This window comes from Lepidochelys olivacea (assembly GCF_965140295.1).
Source record: "Lepidochelys olivacea isolate rLepOli2 genome assembly, chromosome: 4".
NCBI lineage: Eukaryota > Metazoa > Chordata > Testudines > Cheloniidae > Lepidochelys > Lepidochelys olivacea.
Genome location: NC_140414.1, coordinates 41479404 through 41496846, shown reverse-complemented (window position 1 = coordinate 41496846; position 17443 = coordinate 41479404). Strand labels below are relative to the sequence as shown.

General features: G+C 59.3%; 1 protein-coding gene across 9 annotated transcripts in view; it reads right to left on the bottom strand.

Moving 5' to 3' along the window:
• ANK2 (ankyrin 2) overlaps nucleotides 1–17443 on the bottom strand; it is a 589776-nt gene that overhangs the window by 121507 nt on the left and 450826 nt on the right. The window lies entirely within an intron of this gene.

Here is a 17443-nt window from a genome sequence, read left to right as displayed (position 1 = left end):
CGCAATCAGAAGGTATAACACAGCAGCTTTCAGAAGGGAGAAGTGTTCAGGTTAGCCTGGGCCCAGAGCGGGGGGGCTCTCTCGACACTCATGGTCTTCCACCCCCTCGAGTTACCTAGTGCCGCGCCCAGTGTCACCGATCCTCCCTCTCCTGAGAGTGCCCGGTAAGATGGGCAAGGCTGCGGGGTGGGCGGTTTAGGGGTGGGGGGGGTAGACACCCATGTATTATAGGACCCCTCCTAGATGACAGGAATGATGGTATCCACAGCGGCAACGGCTGGGGCTGGCGACTCTCGCTCTTCCCCTCAATCAAAGGGTCAGACGGAGGGAACCGGATGGGGTCACCGAGCAGAGAACCCCAGACAGCGCCCACCGCTCCTCGAAGGCGTCAAGGGAGTCAGTGGACGCCGCCCAGAGGAACTCCGCCCGGATACGTGAATGTACTGAGGACGGAAAAAGGCCCCACAATCGCAGGACGTTTCATGGGCCAACCTCCTCTCTCTGGTTTTATAAATGGCTGTTTTAGCCAAGGCTAGGAGGAGGTTGACCAGAAGATCCCGCGACTTTGTGGGGCCACGGATGGGAAGTGTATAGATAAAAAGGTGAGGGGAGAAATGAAGCCAGAAGCGTAATAGAATATTTGTGAGGAGCCGGAAAAGGGGCTGCAATCTGGCACACTCTAAGTATACATGCGCCAGGGTTTCCCTCACATTACAGAAAGGACAAGTGTCTGGGATGGGGGTAAACCATGTCAGAAACATGCCCGTGCTCACAGCTCCGTGAAGGAGCCGCCAACTGATGTCCCCGATGGGCCTTGGGGTCAAGGTGGAATACAGGCTGGCCCACCGAGGTTGCTCACCCTCCAAAGGTGGCAGGAGGTCCCGCCACTTTGTATCGGGGTGGGACACCAGGGTGTGGGCGTGAAGGGTGTGAAGCATAAGTGTATATAAATATTTCCGTGGTGCAATTTGAAAGCTAACTGGCTGCAGTTCGTGCAGCCGGCTTGCAGTGAAAGGGTGAGGGGTTTGTTGGGATCTACGGGGTAGGGGCCTGATGGAAAGGTCCGGCGGGCCTGGGGTAAGGGATGGGCAGGGTGCGCCCTCGCACAAGGCTCGGCTAACATAAGCCCGAGCTGCGGGGGTCAAGGCGGCCTTCACCTCCTGAAGTACGCGCCGGGGGGTACGGAGGCTGGAGAGCCCCATGCGCCGAGCGAGCGTCAGGGGATCCAGCCAGTCTCTCCGGTCGTAGTCCAGGAGGTCTCCGACCCTCGTGACTTCCGCCAGGACCAACCTCTGGCGCACCGAGCGAGACTCCGCCACCTGCACACGGAGCTGGGGGTTGTGTAGCAGTGGCTCCGTGAGGAGATCTGCTCCCACGGTGGCCGCCACGGACCTGGTTGTTAGAAACAGTTACCAGGTCCGGAGGAGGTCCTGGTAGAAGACCGGAAGCCCGGAGAGGTCTCGCGGAAAACCCCTCGGAGAAAGATAAAAGAGCTGCCGGTTGTATCGAAACCCTTGGAAGCGGCGCAGGAAGGCGTGCGCCAGTATGCTCCACGCCGAACTACGTGCACTATAAAAGAGCCTCTGCAGGGCCTGGAGGCGGAAAACGCGGACCTGAGTGTACAGACACTTCAGGCCCTGCCCTCCTTCCTTCAGGGGTAGATGAAGAACTCCAACAGGGGCCCAGTGCATTCCTGACCAGAAGAACTCTAGAATCAATCTCCGGAGGTGAGTCAGGAAACCCGGGGCCGGGGCCAGGGTGTTGAGCCGGTACCAGAACGTGGACAGGACTAGTTGATTAAGCACCAGTGCTCTCCCTCGGAGGGAGAGACATCGGAGTAGCCTCATCCATCTCCTGATCCGCTCTATCACCCCGCCCTCTAAGTTTTGCCAGTTCTCCAGCGGGGAAGGATGCGTGGCGGAAAGGTAAACGCCGAGATAGAGCAGTGGACCCGCACTCCACCGTATGGTCTGAAGTGCGGATGGGAGGGAGCTCACCTGCCGCCAGTCCCCCACCGCCAAGCCAGAGCTCTTGACCCAGTTGACTCGGGTGGAGGAGGCTGCCGAATAGATGGCTTGGCATGCCTCCACTCGCGCCAAGTCGCCCGGGTCCTGGACCACGAGGAGTATGTCATCGGCGTATGCCGACAGGACCAGCCGCAGCTCCGGCTCCCGCAGCACCAACCCTGTCATCCTCCTGCGGAGGAGACAGAGGAAAGGCTCGATCGCCAGAGTGTACAACTGGCCCGAGAGGGGGCACCCCTGCCGCACTTCTTGCCCGAAGCTGACCGGTTCAGTCAGGGTCCAGTTGAACCTAACCAAACACTCCGCGAAGGCATACAGCACCCGGAGAAAACTCACAAACTGAGGTCCGAATCCAAACGCCTGCAGAGTGCTCAGGAGGTACCCATGGTCTACTCTATCGAACGCCTTCTCCTGATCAAGAGACAGGAGGGCGAACGATAGGCCATCTCTCCGCCCGAGTTCCAAAAGGTCTCGGACTAGAAAGAGGTTATCAAAAATGCTGCGACCCGGGACAGTATAGGTCTGGTCTGGGTGGATCACGTCCGCCATCACGGACCCTAGCCGCAGCGAAATTGCTTTCGCTACAATTTTGTAATCCGTGCTAAGGAGTGAGACGGGACGCCAGTTTCGTAGATCGTGGAGGTCCCCCTTCTTCGGCAGCAAAGTGAGCACCACTCGCCTGCATGACAGAGGGAGGACCCCGCTCTGCAAGGACTCAGCCCAGACAGTGACTAAGTCTGGGCCGAGAATGTCCCAGAACGCACGGTAAAACTCCACGGTCAGCCCGTCCATGCCCGGAGATTTATTGGTGGGCATGCGACGGAGGGCTTCCGAGAACTCGGCCAGGGTGAGAGGCAGCCCTAGTTGGTCTCGGTCGCCCACGCTGACCGTGGGGAGTTCCTCCCAGAGCACCTCGCAAGCGTCAGGATCGGTCGGGTCTGGGGAGAAAAGGCTTGTGTAGAAGTCACGGGCCCTCCCACACATCTCCTCCGGATCCGTGAGGGGGGTGCCGTCTTCCGCAAGAAGGCAGGTGACGTGTTTCTTGGCCCCCCTCGTTTTCTCCAGGGCATAGAAGAAGCGGGAGCCGCGGTCCATCTCCCGAAGGAGGCAGATGCGGGACCGAACGAAGGCACCTCGGGCCCGGTGGTCCTCAAGGGCCCGGAGCTCCTCCCGCTTCTCCCGGCACGCTCCGCAGAGGGACGGGTCCTTGGGATCGGCGGCCAGGCGCCTCTCCATCTCTAAGACCTCCCGTTCCAACTGCTCAATCGCCGCATTTCGCCGTCGGCTGGTGCCCCGAGTGTAGTCACAGCAGAAGAGCTTGGCGCGCACCTTCCCGAGATCCCACCATCGCCGCACAGAGGGAAAGGCACGCCACTGCTCTCGCCAGGCCAGCCAAAACTCCCGGAAGGACATCACAAAGCTCTCGTCCTCCAACAGGCTGTTATTAAAGTGCCAATAGGCCGGCCCCGGTCTCTCTGCACGGAGGGAGACCTTTACGGTGACTAAATGATGATCGGAGAATGGGGCCGGCCAAATGGCGGAGGAGTGGGCCTGTGAAAGATGGAAACGGGATAAGTAAATACGGTCCAACCGAGAGTGGTGTGACCGATGGGCCTCCACCTGGACAAAGGTGAACGTGGAGGTGTCATCTGGGTGATGGTCACGCCAGACGTCCACTAGGGAGTGATGGTCAACTATCCCTTGGAGAATATTCGCAGCGGCCGGACTCGGTTCGGCCCCTGAGCGGTCCCGTTCCTCGAGGGTGGTGTTAAAGTCCCCTCCCAGGACCAGGCACTCGTGCGAATCCAGGGTGCCGAGAAAGTCGGACACCTGCTGATAAAATTGTGGCCGCCTGGAGCTCAGTTGCGGGGCATAGATGTTAAAAAGATTAACCACGAGCCCTTCCATATGGGCTCGAAGGTGCAGCAGGTGGCCCGGCACGGCCTCGTTGACCCCTAGCACCTCAGGCCGTAGGTTGGGGGAGAACAGGGTCGCCACTCCAGCTTGCCAGGTCGCAAAGTGGCTAAAGTATACCCTGTCCCCCCACTCCAGCCACCACCTGTCCTCCGCGGCCGGGTCCGTATGGGTCTCCTGCAGGAAAACTACAGAGTACCTCTCTTCCCGAAGGTCAGAGAGCACCTGGGACCTGCGGAGAGCCATCCTACAGCCCCTGGTATTCAGGGTCTCAATAATAAGAGGCGTCATGCGGAGGGCTGGGGAGGTGGGGGCCTCGTATTGGTGGGGGTGTTCAGGGCTCCCAGCGGGTTGCACAGCAACCTGTGACCCATCCCGTAGGTGAGTACATCGCGTCGGAAGCTGCGGGCTTGCTCGTAGGCTGCAGCACCGCGCCTTCCTTGCCCCCTGCCCTCCTTTATAAGGGCCCTTGTGGCCTGGAGGATTTGATCAAAGTCCCCCCATAGCTGAAGAGCCAGCTGTGCCCTATCGCGGGTGCCACGGGTGTGCTCTAGGAACTTCCGTAGCGCATGCCGCAGCTCATGGGGGGGTGGGATTACAATTCCCGAGGTGTTCCCTGATGGGCCTCTTAATACAGCCTCGTGGTCCGCTAAGGCGGGTAGACAGGGTGCGGACCACCGACGGGGCGTCTGACAGGCTGGGGTTATTAAATTCATTTCACGCCTTGGGGTGGAGGGGGATGGCAGTGGAAAAATTGCCACTCCTAATGGGTCGCGGCTAGAAAGTGCAAAGACTGCTCCCTGGGGGGAATCTGCGAAAGGCGGAAAGGAAATAACCCCGGGGCGGCATTAACATTGCAGGAGGAGGGAACTTGGGCAGGGGCAGGGGTGGGGGCAGGGGTAAGGCTCTGGGGTGCAGGAGGCAAGCAGCTAAAGGAAAGTGCCTCCTGAGCAGAGTCAAGGGTTAAGGGGTAAGGGAGGGGGCTCCCAATAATGCTAGGTGCTGGCTCCATGGTGGTCTTAGCGGCCATGGCATCAGGTGGTGGACCACCTTCTGCAGGGTGCTCACCCGGGAAGGCAATTAGGGGGAGGGAGCATGGGGAAAGGGAGGCTGGGGTAAGGCTGCCCAGCTCTAGGCCAGCCGGCAACAGATCATCCCCTCCCTGGGTGACCGGGGTCAAATCTAGGGCCTCAATCTCCGCGTACACGGGGGAGAGGCCAACTCCTGCCACCCCGGGGGCCTCTCCTCTAGGGCCCGCCTCAACGGTCGCCTCGGGGTCATGGGGGGTTTGGGTAGTGTCCAGGCAGAAGGGGCGTCCTCAGAAGTCTCGGAGGGGAGGGTCTCCCGTGGAGGGAGGATTCTGCCCTCCAATGCCAGTCCGTCTTCCCCTCCCGACACCAGCGGATGGATCTCGCTCATGGCCGTGGCGGGAGGCTCGATAGCAGTGCCTCCTTTCCTGGTCTTCTGGGGGGGCTTCCGTGTCGGGTGGATGCAGCGGAGCTCGAGCCTTCCGCTTGCCTCGCTTCCCCTGGACTAGGGTCCAGCCCTCCATAGCGTCATCTGGGGGCTGGTTAGCAGGGGTCGTGTCGGGGGGCGGAGGCGATGGTTTAGGGGTTCGGGGAGGTAGCGGTGAGGCAACATGAGGGGAGGGGGTTTCTCCTTGGGGAGGGCCCTCTCCTATACCCGATAATATCCTTGCCACACCCTCCTCCATAGGCTCTGTTGGATTGGTACTAGCAAGGGTGGAACTCCCTTGCTCGTCCGGGCGTTGTAGGGAAGGTATCTCTTGGGACCGGACGGGAGCAGCGACGGGTCGAGTAGGAGGAGGGTTGGTTTCAGGTGCTGGGCAGCCAGGGGCGTCGGCAGCGACGGGACCGATGTCCTGCTGGGTCTCGGGGGTTTCGGGTGCCCCTCCCCCCTGGGCCAAAGGGCAGTCTCTGCGGACATGCCCCGCTGAACGGCAGAGGTAGCACTGGGCCTCTCCGGTAGAATAAAAGACCCGATAGCGGGCTCCCTCGTAGGGGACTAGAAAGGACCCCTCGAGCGCCTCTTCGTCATGCGCCCCTGCCGGTGGTAAAAGCTGCACTTGCTGGCGGAACGAAAAAATGTGACGGAGGGTGGGGTCCTTGCAGCCCAACGGGAGAGGGCTGATGACAGAGACAAGTTTCCCCAGGGTGGAAAGAGCGGGTAACAGGGCAGCATTGGGTAAGAAGGGAGGAACGGAGGTAAGGACGAGGCGAACGCCCAGGTCTTCTAACGGTTCTAGGGGGACAAACACCCCCCCCCACCGTCAGGCCCCTCTCTACCGCCTCCTGGGCGGCATCCTCCAAGGCTAAGAAGAAAACGACCTTCCCATACATCTTGGAGGCCGCCACAATAGCCGTGGGTCCTACCACCTTTGCCAACGCCTGCACGTATGTCTCCACGTGGGGCGAGGCGGGCACCAGGAGGCAACAGACGCCGTGCCTCCTGGTCAAGGCGGGGAAAGGGCCTCGGCCGCTGGTGATGATGGCGGAGGCGGGGGGGGCGAGATGACGAGGCGGCAGGCAGGGGGGAGCCCGCTGCCGCCCAGGCATACGTCCTGGGGGCCGGGGGAGGGACAATCGCAGAGCTGGTGGAGGGAAACGCAGGGAGGGGCGCCACTGTTGATGACGAGGCTGCAGCGGTGGGGGCAGCCCCTGCCATGGAGGGCTCAGTGGTTTTAGCGGGGCCCTTTCCTTTCCACCCGCCCTGGCCCTTCCGGCGAACCGGGGGGGTTCCTAGAATCTGGGGGGGCGGTGGGTGCAGCAGCAGCAGCAATCACCCTGGTGCCTCCTGCTACCGGTGCCCCAGCAGGGGGGGTGGCAAGTATCTTAACAATAGTGGTGGGGGGGGACCTTGGGGGTCGGGCAGGGGTGGTGGGGGGGAGGGACAACTAATTTTATTGAAGCAGTCTCGCCCCTCTCGTTCCCCGCCATTGTGAGCAGGGAGAGACAGGGAGACACCGGAAGGAGGAGGGGAGAAGCAGAGTAGCCCCTCCTTCCGCTAGGCTGCGGGCGGGGAGGGGAGGAATGCCGAGGGGATTAGACTGGGGGAGGGGGGGAAGAAACAAAATCGGGGTCCGGTAATAGGGGCAAGTTGTGGGATAAGCAATCCGGGGGGCGGGGGGTGCAGACCCACACACGTTTGTCCAAAGAGTCTCGGTTGGTCGGCTGTTATGTCCAGTCCGGAAGGCAAAGTTCAAAGCAAACAGCTGGATCCGAAGGGAGACAGCAGGTTGCCAGCAGGGACAGACGGCGGGGGGGCCGTGACAGCTGTAATAACGATGGGGGGGTAGGGGCACCAATGGATCGGGGGTGGGGGTCTCCATGCCACACCCCCTGTGCCGCCACAAACGCAAGTAATCACAGTCAAACTCCCCCCCACGAGAGTATAATTCAGAAAATGACTCAGTCTTACGGCCCCCTTCACGATGATTTATAGCTCTCCTGAATTATTTCTTCTGTCTGCTGAAATCTTCTTCTCCGGCTGCGTTGGCTGTGTTCCAAGGCTTCCGGCATGTTAAGAATGTTGTAAAGTCCGAGCTGCTGGCAAAACGGCTGGGTCTGGGGGTTTCCACTCCCCCCTCCGGACAGCAAATCGGCAATCTTCCCCCCCCTCCTCCGGGGGCTCAGCTGAGGCAAGTAGCTGCGCCCGAAAGCAGGTGTGGGGGGGCGGGTGCTGGCAAGCTAAGGGCCGAAGTATGTAGATGGGAAAAAAAACACGAAAAATGAAAAGAAAACAAAAAAAGCGTCTGGCCCGGTCGGGGGGGGGAATAAGACAGGTGCAAAAAGTAAGAAAAATCCGGGCCAGGGGGCTTTAGGAAAGAATAGAAAGCAGATAGCTGAGGAGCAAGCAAAAGACGTTCCGTTTCCCAACAGGGAAGGTTTTTTTTTTTTTTTTTTTTTTTTTTTTAAAACAGAAAGGAAATTTATTTGTAACAATTACAGAGAATACAAAGGGATAAAGAAAAACTTAGCAACAAAACAACGCAATCAAAAGGTATAACACAACAGCTTTCAGGAGGGAGAGGTGTTCAGGTTAGCCCGGGCCCAGAGCGGGGGGGCTTCCTCGACACTCGTGGTCTTCCACCCTCCTGAGTTACCTGGTGGCCTAGAGCGGGGGGGCTTCCTCGACACTCGTGGTCTTCCACCCTCTCGAGTTACCTAGTGCCGCGCCCAGGGTCACCGACCCTCCCTCTCCTGAGAGTGCCCGACAAGATGGGCACGGCTGCGGGGTGGGTGGTTGGGAGGGAGGGGGGTACACCCATGTATTATAGGACCCCTCCTAGAAGACAATAATGATGGTATTCACAGCAACTAACGGCTGTGACTGGCGGCTCTCGCTCTTTCCCTCAATCAGAGGGTCAGACGGAGGGAACCGGACGGGGTCACCGAGCAGAGAACCCTGGACAGCGCCCACCGCTCCTCGAAGGTGTCAAGGGAGTCGGTGGACGCTGCCCAGAGGAACTCCGCCCGGATACGTGAATGTACTGAGAGTCGGAAAACGGCCTCGCAAGCGCAGGACGCCTCATGAGCCAACCTCCGCTCTCTGGTCTTATAAATGGCTGTTTTAGCCAAGGCTAGGAGGAGGCTAACCAGGAGATCCCGCGACTTGGTGGGGCCACGGACGGGGAGTGTATAGATAAAGAGGTGGGGGGAGAAATGAAGCCAAAAGCGCAAAAGAATATTTGTGAGGAGCCGAAAAAGAGGCTGCAATCTGGCACACTCTAAATAGACGTGCGCCAGGGTTTCCCTCACATTGCAAAAAGGGCAAGTCTCCGGAAGGGAGGTAAAACGTGTCAAAAACACGCCCGTGCTCACAGCCCCGTGAAGGAGCCGCCAACTGATGTCCCCGACGGGCCTCGGGACCAAGGTGGAGTACAGGCTGGCCCACCGAGGTTGCTCGCCCTCCAAAGGTGGTAAGAGATCTCGCCACTTTGTATCGGGGCGGGACACCAGGGTGCGGGCATGAAGGGTATGGAGCGTGAGTGTATATAAATATTTCCGTGATGCAACTTGAAAACCGACCGGTTGCAGTTCATGCAGCCGGCTCGCAGTGAAAGGATGAGGGGTGTGTTGGGATCGGCAGGGTAGGGGCCCGATGGAAAGGTCCGGCGGGCCTGGGGTAAGGGATGGGCGGGGCGCGCCCTCGCACAAGGCTCGGCTAACATAAGCCCGAGCGGCGGGGGTCAAAGCGGCCTCCACCTCCTGAAGCACGCGCCGGGGGGTGCGAAGGCTGGAGAGCCCCATGCGTCGAGCGAGCGTCAGGGGATCCAGCCAGTCCCCCCGGTCGTAGTCCAGGAGGTCCCCGACCCTCGTAACTCCCGCCAGGACCAACCTCTGGCGCACCGTGCGGGACTCCGCCGCCTGCACACAAAGTTGGGGGTTGTGTAGCAGGGGCTCCGTGAGGAGATCTGCCCCCACGATGGCCGCCACGGACCTGGTCGTTGAGAACAGTTTCCAGGCCCGGAGGAGGTCCTGGTAGAAATCCGGTAGCCCAGAGAGGTCTCGCGGAAAACCTCTCGGACAAAGATAAAAGAGCTGTCGGTCATATCGGAGCCCATGGAAGCGGCGTAAAAAGGCATGCGCCAATATGCTCCACGGCGAACTACCTGCACTATAAAGGAGCCTCTGCAGGGCCTGGAGGCGGAAAACGCGGACCTGAGTGTACAGACACTTCAGGCCCTGCCCTCCTTCCTTCAGGGGCAAGTGGAGAACCCCGACAGGGGCCCAGTGCAATCCTGACCAAAAGAACTCCAGAATCAATCTCCGGAGGTGGGACAGGAAACCCGGGGCCGGGGCTAGGGTGTTGAGCCGGTACCAGAGCGTGGACAGGACTAGTTGGTTAAGCACCAGTGCTCTCCCCCGAAGGGAGAGACATCGGAGTAGCCTCGTCCATTTCCTGATCCGCTCAATCACGCCGCCTTCCAAATTTTGCCAGTTCTCCGGCGGAGAAGGGTGCGTGGCAGAAAGGTAAACGCCGAGATAGAGCAGAGGGCCGGCACTCCACCGGATGGTCTGAAGCGCGGGTGGGAGGGGGCTTACCTGCCGCCAGCCCCCCACCGCCAAGCCAGAGCTCTTGACCCAGTTGACTCGGGCGGAGGAGGCTGCCGAAAAGATGGCTTGGCATGCCTCCACTCGCGCCAAGTCGCCCGGGTCCTGGACCACGAGGAGGACGTCATCGGCGTACGCCGACAGGACCAGCCGCAGCTCCGGCTCCCGCAGCACCAACCCCGTCAACCTCCTGCGGAGGAGACATAGGAAAGGCTCGATCGCCAGAGCGTACAGCTGGCCTGAGAGGGGACACCCCTGCCGCACCCCTCGCCCGAAGCTGACCGGTTCGGTCAGGGTCCAGTTGAGCCTAACCAGACACTCCGCGGAGGCGTACAGCACCCGGAGAAAACTCACAAACTGAGGTCCGAATCCAAACGCTCGCAGGGTGCTCAGGAGGTACCCATGATCTACCCTATCGAACGCCTTCTCCTGATCGAGAGACAGGAGGGCGAACGACAGACCGTCTCTCCGCCCGAGTTCCAAAAGGTCTCGGACTAAAAAGAGGTTGTCAAAAATGCTGCGACCCGGGACAGTATAGGTCTGGTCTGGGTGAATCACATCCGCCATCACGGACCCTAGCCGCAGCGAGATTGCTTTCGCTACGATTTTATAATCCGTGCTAAGGAGTGAGAGGGGACGCCAGTTTCGTAAGTCGCGGAGGTCCCCCTTCTTCGGCAGCAAGGCGAGCACCGCTCGTCTGCACGAGAGAGGGAGGACCCCGCCCTGCAAGGACTCAGCCCAGACAGTGACTAGGTCTGGGCCAAGGATGTCCCAGAACGCGCGGTAAAACTCCACGGTCAGCCCGTCCATGCCCGGAGATTTATTGGTGGGCATGCGACGGAGGGCTTCCGAGAACTCGGCCAGGGTGAGAGGCAGCTCTAGCCGGTCTCGGTCGCCCACGCTGACCGTGGGGAGTTCCTCCCAGAGCACCCCGCAAGCGCCAGGATCGGTCGGATCCGGGGAGAAAAGGTTTGCGTAGAAGTCACGGGCCCTCCCACACATCTCCTCCGGATCCGTGAGGGGGGTGCCGTCTTCCGCTAGAAGGCAGGTGACGTGTTTTTTGGCCCCCCTCGTTTTCTCCAGGGCGTAGAAGAAGCGGGAGCCGCGGTCCATCTGCTGAAGGAGGCGGATGCGGGACCGGACAAAGGCACCTCGGGCCCGGTGGTCCTCGAGGGCTCGAAGTTCCTCCCGCTTCTCCCGGCACGCTCCGCAGAGGGACGGGTCCCCGGGGCTGGCGGCCAGGCGCCTCTCCAGCTCTAAGACCTCCCGTTCCAACTGCTCTATCGCCGCATTTCTCCGTCGGCTGGTGCCCCGAGTGTAGTTGCGGCAGAAGAGCTTGGCGCGCACCTTCCCTAAATCCCACCATCGCCGCACCGAGGGAAAGGCACGCCACTGCTCCCGCCAGGCCAGCCAAAACTCCCGGAAGGACATCACAAAGCTCTCGTCCTCCAACAGGCTGTTATTAAAGTGCCAGTAAGCCGGCCCCGGTCCCTCTGCACGGAGGGAGACCGTGACGGCAACCAAATGATGGTCGGAAAAAGGGGCCGGCCGAATGGTGGAGGAGTGGGCCTGTGAAAGATGGAGACGGGATAGATAAATACGGTCTAACCGAGAGCGGTGCGACCGACGGGCCTCCACCCGAACGAAGGTAAACGTGGAAGTATCATCTGGGTGATGGTCACGCCAGACGTCCACTAGGGAGTGATAGTCGACTATGTCTCGAAGAATGGTCGCGGCGGCCGGGCTCGGCTCGGCCCCCGAGCGGTCCCGTTCCTCGAGGGTGGTGTTAAAGTCCCCTCCCAGGATCAGGCACTCGTGTGAATCCAGGGTGTCGAGAAATTCGGACACCTGCTGGTAAAATTGCGGCCGCTGTGAGCTCACTTGCGGGGCATAGATATTAACAAAATTGACCACGAGCCCCTCCAAACGAACTCGGAGGTGCAACAAGTGGCCCGGCACAGCCTCAGTGACTCCGAGCACCTCGGGCCGCAGGGTGGGGGAGAACAGGGTCGCCACTCCAGCTTGCCAAGCCGTGCAGTGGCTAAAGTATACCCCGTCCCCCCATTCCAGCCGCCACCTATCCTCGGCGGTTGGGTCCGTGTGGGTCTCCTGCAGGAAAACCACAGAGTACCTCCCCTCCCGAAGGTAGGAGAGCACCTGGGACCTGCGGAGAGCCATCCTACAGCCCCTGGTGTTCAGGGTTACAATGATGAGAGGTGTCATGCGGAGGGCTGGGGGGGTGGGGAGTTCTCAGGGGTGGGGGTACTCATGGCCCCCGGCGGGTCGCGTAGCAACCCGTGTCCCATCCCGTGAGTAAGTAACTCTTTCCGGAAGCTGCGGGCCCGCTCGTAGGCCGCGGCACCGCCCTTCCCTTGCCCTCTACCCTCCCTCATAAGGGCTCTCGCGGCCCGAAGGAGTCGATCAAAGTCCCCCCATTGCTGGAGAGCCAGCTGTGCCCTATCGCGGGTACCACGGCACTGTTTCAAGAACTCCCGTAATGCATGCTGCAGCTCATGGGGGGGTAGGGTTACAACTCCCAGAGCAGTCCCTGGTGGGGCTTTTGATGCAGCTTCGTGGTCCGCTAAGGCGGGTAGGCAGGGTGCGGACCGCCGACGGGGTGTCTGACAGGCTGGGGTTATTAACTCCATCTCGTGCCTTGGGGCGGACGGGGATGGCAGGGGGAAAGGTGCAACTCCTGGGGAGTCGCAACTAGAAAACATAAAGACTGCTCCCTGGGGGGAATCTGCAAAAGGCGGAAAAGAAATAACCCCAGGGGCGGCGGTAGCCTTGCAGGAGGAGGGAGACTGAACCGGAATAGGGGTGGGGGCAGGGGCAGAGGTAAGGCCCTGGGCTTCAGGAGGCGCACAGCGAAAAGAAGGCGCCTCCCGAGCAGGGTCGGGGGTGAAGGGGCAAGGGAGGGGGCTCCGAGGAATGCTAGGTACTGGCTCCGGGGTGGTCGTGGCAGCCATGGCCCCAGGCGGTAAACCACTTTCCGTGGGGTGCTCACCCGGAAAGGCAGTCAGGGGGAAAGGGCATGGGGAGAGGGGGCCTGGGGTGAGATTGCCCAAATCGAGGCCGGCCGGCAGTAAATCATCCCCTCCCTGGGTGACCGGGGTCAAATCCAGGGCTTCAATCTCTGCGTACACAGAGGAGAGGCCAACTCCCACCACCCCAGGGGCCTCTCCGCTAGGGCCCGCCTCGGCGGTCACGTCGGGGTTCGTTGGGAGTTCAGGTGGTATCTGGTTAGAAGGGGCTTCCCCCGGGGCTTCGGAGGGGAGGGTCCCCCGCGGAGGGGGGATTCCACCCTCCAATGCTGGTCTATCTTCACCTCCCGACACCAGCGAATGGATCTCACTCGTGGCCGAGGCGGGAGGCTCAGGGTCGGTACCTCCCTTCCTGGTCTTCCGGGGGGCTTCCGCGTCAGATGAATGCAGCGGAGCTCGAGCCCTCCGCTTGCCTCGCTTCCCCTGGACTACAGTCCAGCCCTCCATGGCGTCGTCCGGGGGTTGAGTAGCAGGGGACGGAGCGGGGCGCGGAGGCAGAGATTCAGGGGTTTGGGGGGGTAGCGGTAAGGCAGCATTAGGGGCGGGGGGTTCTCCTTGGGGCGAGCCCTCTCCTGCACCCGGTAAAAGCTTTGCCACACACCCCTCCATAGGCTCTGCCGAGGTGGTTACGGCAAGAGTGGGACTCCCGTGGTCGCCCGGGCGTTGTTGGAGGGGTGCCTCTTGGGCCCGGACGGGGGCAGCGGTGGATCGGGTGGGAGGGGGGGTGGTGTCGGGTGCCGGGTGGCCAGGGGTGTCGGCAACAACAGGGCCGATATCCCGCCGGGTCTCGGGGGTCTCAGGTGCCCCTCTCCCCCGGGCCAAAGGGCAGTCCCTGCGGACATGCCCTGCCGAGCGGCAGAGGTAGCACCGGGCCTCTCCGGTGGAATAAAAGACCCTATAGCGGGCTCCCTGGTAGGGAACTAGGAAGGACCCCTCGAGCGCCTCTCCGTCACGCACCCCCGCCGGCAGTAAAATCTGCACTTGCCGGCGGAACGATAGGACGTGACGGAGGGCGGGGTCCTTGCAGCCTAACGGGAGAGGGCTAATAACAGAAACAAGCTTCCCCAGGGCAGAAAGAGCAGGTAACAGGGCAACATTAGGTAAAAAGGGAGGAACGGAGGTGAGGACGAAGCGAACGCCCAGATCTTCTAGCGGTTCTAGGGGGAGAAACACCCCCCCCACCACTAGGCCCTTCTCCACCGCCTCCTGGGCGGCAGTCTCCGAGGCCAGAAAGAGAACGACCTTCCCATACATCTTGGAGGCCGCCACAATGGCCATGGGTCCTACCACTTTCGCCAACGCCTGCACGTATGCCTCCACGTGGGGCGAGGCGGGTACTAGGAGGCAACGGACACCGTGCTTCCTGGTCAGGGCGGGAAGAGGGCCCCGACTACTAGTAATGGCAGCGGAGGCAGTGGGAGGGCGAGATGAGGAGGCGGCAGGTGAGGGGGGGCCTGTCGCCACCCGGGCATACGTCCTGGGGGCCGGGGGAGGGATGGTCGCAGAGCTGGTGGAGGGAACAGCTGGGAGGGGTGCCGCGATCGATGACGAGGCCACTGTGGTGGGGGCGGCCTCTGCCACGGAGGGTCCAGCGGCATTAGCAGGGCCCTTCCCTTTTGGCCCGCTTCGATGTTTCCGTCTAACTGGGGGGGGGTTCCTAGAATCTAGTGGGGCAGGAACCAGAGCAGCAGTAGTAATCGCCCCGGTGCCTCCCACTGCCGATGCCCCAGCGGGGGCGGTGGCAGGGGTTCTAACAATGGAGGCGGTGGGGAAATCTTGAGGGGTGGGCAGGAGGGTAGATGGGGAAGGGGCAACCAATTTCGGTGGAGGGGCCTTGCGTCCCTCCTTCTCTGCCATTGTGAGCAGGGAGAGACAGGGAGACACTGGGAGGGGGGGGGGCAAAAATCGGGGTCCGGTAGTAGGGGTAGGCTATGGGGTAAACAATCCGGGGGGGGGGTGGGGGGAGGACAACCCACCACAAGTGTCCAAAGAGTCTCGCTTGGTTGGTTATTATGCCTGGGCCAAAAGGCGAAGTCCAAAGCAAACAGCTGGATCCGAAGGCAGATGGCAGATTGCCAGCAGGGACGAAGCAGCGGGGGCCGTGATAGTTGTAATAGTGGTGGGGGGGTTGGGGGCACCGATGGATCTGGGGGTAGCTCCCTGCTACACCCCTGTGCCGCCGCAGGCGCAGCTGAAATGCAGTCAACTCCCCCCCCCGAGGGTAGAAATTCAAAAGAAATCCCTCAGTCTTACGGCCTCTCTCCACGATGATTCATAGCTGCCCGGGAGTACTCCGGCCTCTGGCGTCTGCTACAGCTGTTGGCTCTGTCCCAAGGCTCTCGGAAAAGGTCCAGGCAAAAAACAAAACAGCTGGGTCTGGGGGGGTCCACTCCCCTCCCCGGACAGCAGGTTGGCAGTCCTCCCCCCCTCCTCCGGGGGTTTCAAGTAAGCAAGGAGCAAAGTCCAAAAGCAGGCATCGGGGGGGGGGTGGGTGCTGGCGACCGGCCAGCACACTGACGCAGCTCGAAAAAACGAAACCAAAAAAACAAAGCGTCCGGCCCAAACGCGGGGGGGGAAACTAAGCAAAAGGAAAAGTGTGAAAAATCCGGGCCGGGGGGCTTTAGGAAAGAAAGGAAAGCAAATAGCTCAGGAGCGAGTGAAGAACGATTCCGGCTCCTTAACAGGGAAGGGTCCAGAACAATCAGGAACCTTCAGGACACAATTAAGACAGACAGGCTGATTAGAACACCTGCAGCCATTCAAGAAGCTGCTAGAATCAATTAAGGAAGGCTAATCAGGGCACGTGGGTTTAAAAAGGAGCTCACTTCAGTTTGTGGTGCACGTGTGAGGAGCTGGGAGCAAGAGGCGCTAGGAGCTGAGAGTGAGAACGTGGACTGTTGGAGGACTGAGGTGTACAAGCATTATCAGACACCAAGAGGAAGGTCCTACGGTGAGGATAAAGAAGGTGTTGGGAAGAGGCCATGGGGAAGTAGCCCAGGGAGTTGTAGCTGTCGCACAGCTGTTCCAGGAGCCACTCTAGACAGCTGCATTCCACAGGGCCCTGGGCTGGAACCCAGAGTAGAGGGCGGGCCCAGGTTCCCCCAAACCTCCCAACTCCTGGTCAGACACAGGAGAAGTTGACCTGGACTGTGGGTTCACGAAAACAGCCAAACTGAGGGCTGCCGTGAATCTCTGAGGTGAGCAAATCTGCCAATAAGTGCAAGACCCACCAAGGTAGTGGAGGAACTTTGTCACAGGTGACAGAGTTTTTAATTATTTATCCACTACATTGATTTGTCCCTGGAAGCAAATGAAAGGCCAAACAATCTGCAAGAAACTAAATCCAATGAGAACAGCTCTGAACTTGGTGTTACCATTGCAGCAGCTCCCCAGAAGCATGATACTATGTTAAGACACACGTTCCTATATAGCCACTACATTCAGATACAGCTTCTGCAGCTCTACTGAAATAGATATTGTCTAACCGGAGGACTGTATCAAGTTAATTTTTGTAAACACATACATTTGTGGAGGTAGGGGTGAAAAGTTGTCTTATTAAAAACACCTTTTCTATTAAGTGTTAATATGGATTCACTAGATCTTTGACAAAATGTCTATCTTAAAAAGAAACTACTGAGGAAATAATTTGTTAAAGTCAGGTTGATAAGAAAATCTTAAGGGTTAAGGACAGCAGGTGGCAGATGATCTGCAACTGTTGTCCTGGAAACATCACCAAGGAGCCACCATCACATATTTGCCTGACATTTTGACAATGTGTGGTGTTTATTCTAGTTGCCATCAAGTTATGTTACGCTACCTGCATAGAGTTTGGACCAGGGGTTCCCCAAGTTTTCCATAGCATGGATCACATGTTAACAAAGAAAGATTACTTTCCAGATTGCCTCTTCTCTTAGCGATGATTACACAACATCCCTGCAGCAATTGCTTACATGGAAAATTAGGAAAGTATTTAGTATAGTTTTAGCTTTGTTTTAATTGATTTAGCATCTGGAAACAGCCAGCACCACCAGTAATCCAGGTCTTCTCATTTGAGAACCACTGGTTTAGAATTTTCTAAACCCTGGAAGATATAAGGTTTAAGCTCCAACTATAAAATAAGGAGCTCTTCTTTCCACCTGATACCATATTTGCAATCGTATAATCACAGATGATGGGTTTGGAAAAGACCTCTTGATTCATCGCTCTATCCCCCATATCCCTTTTCCTTTATATTACTTCTGTTAGGAATCTGTTAACACTTTAATAGGCAGGCAAACAAAATTAGTACTGTAGAACATTTTAGGACAATCTTTGACATAATCAACTATGCCATGACGTGATATAAGACCTTACTAATTTACTAAGACGCTGAATGTCAATCTGGTTG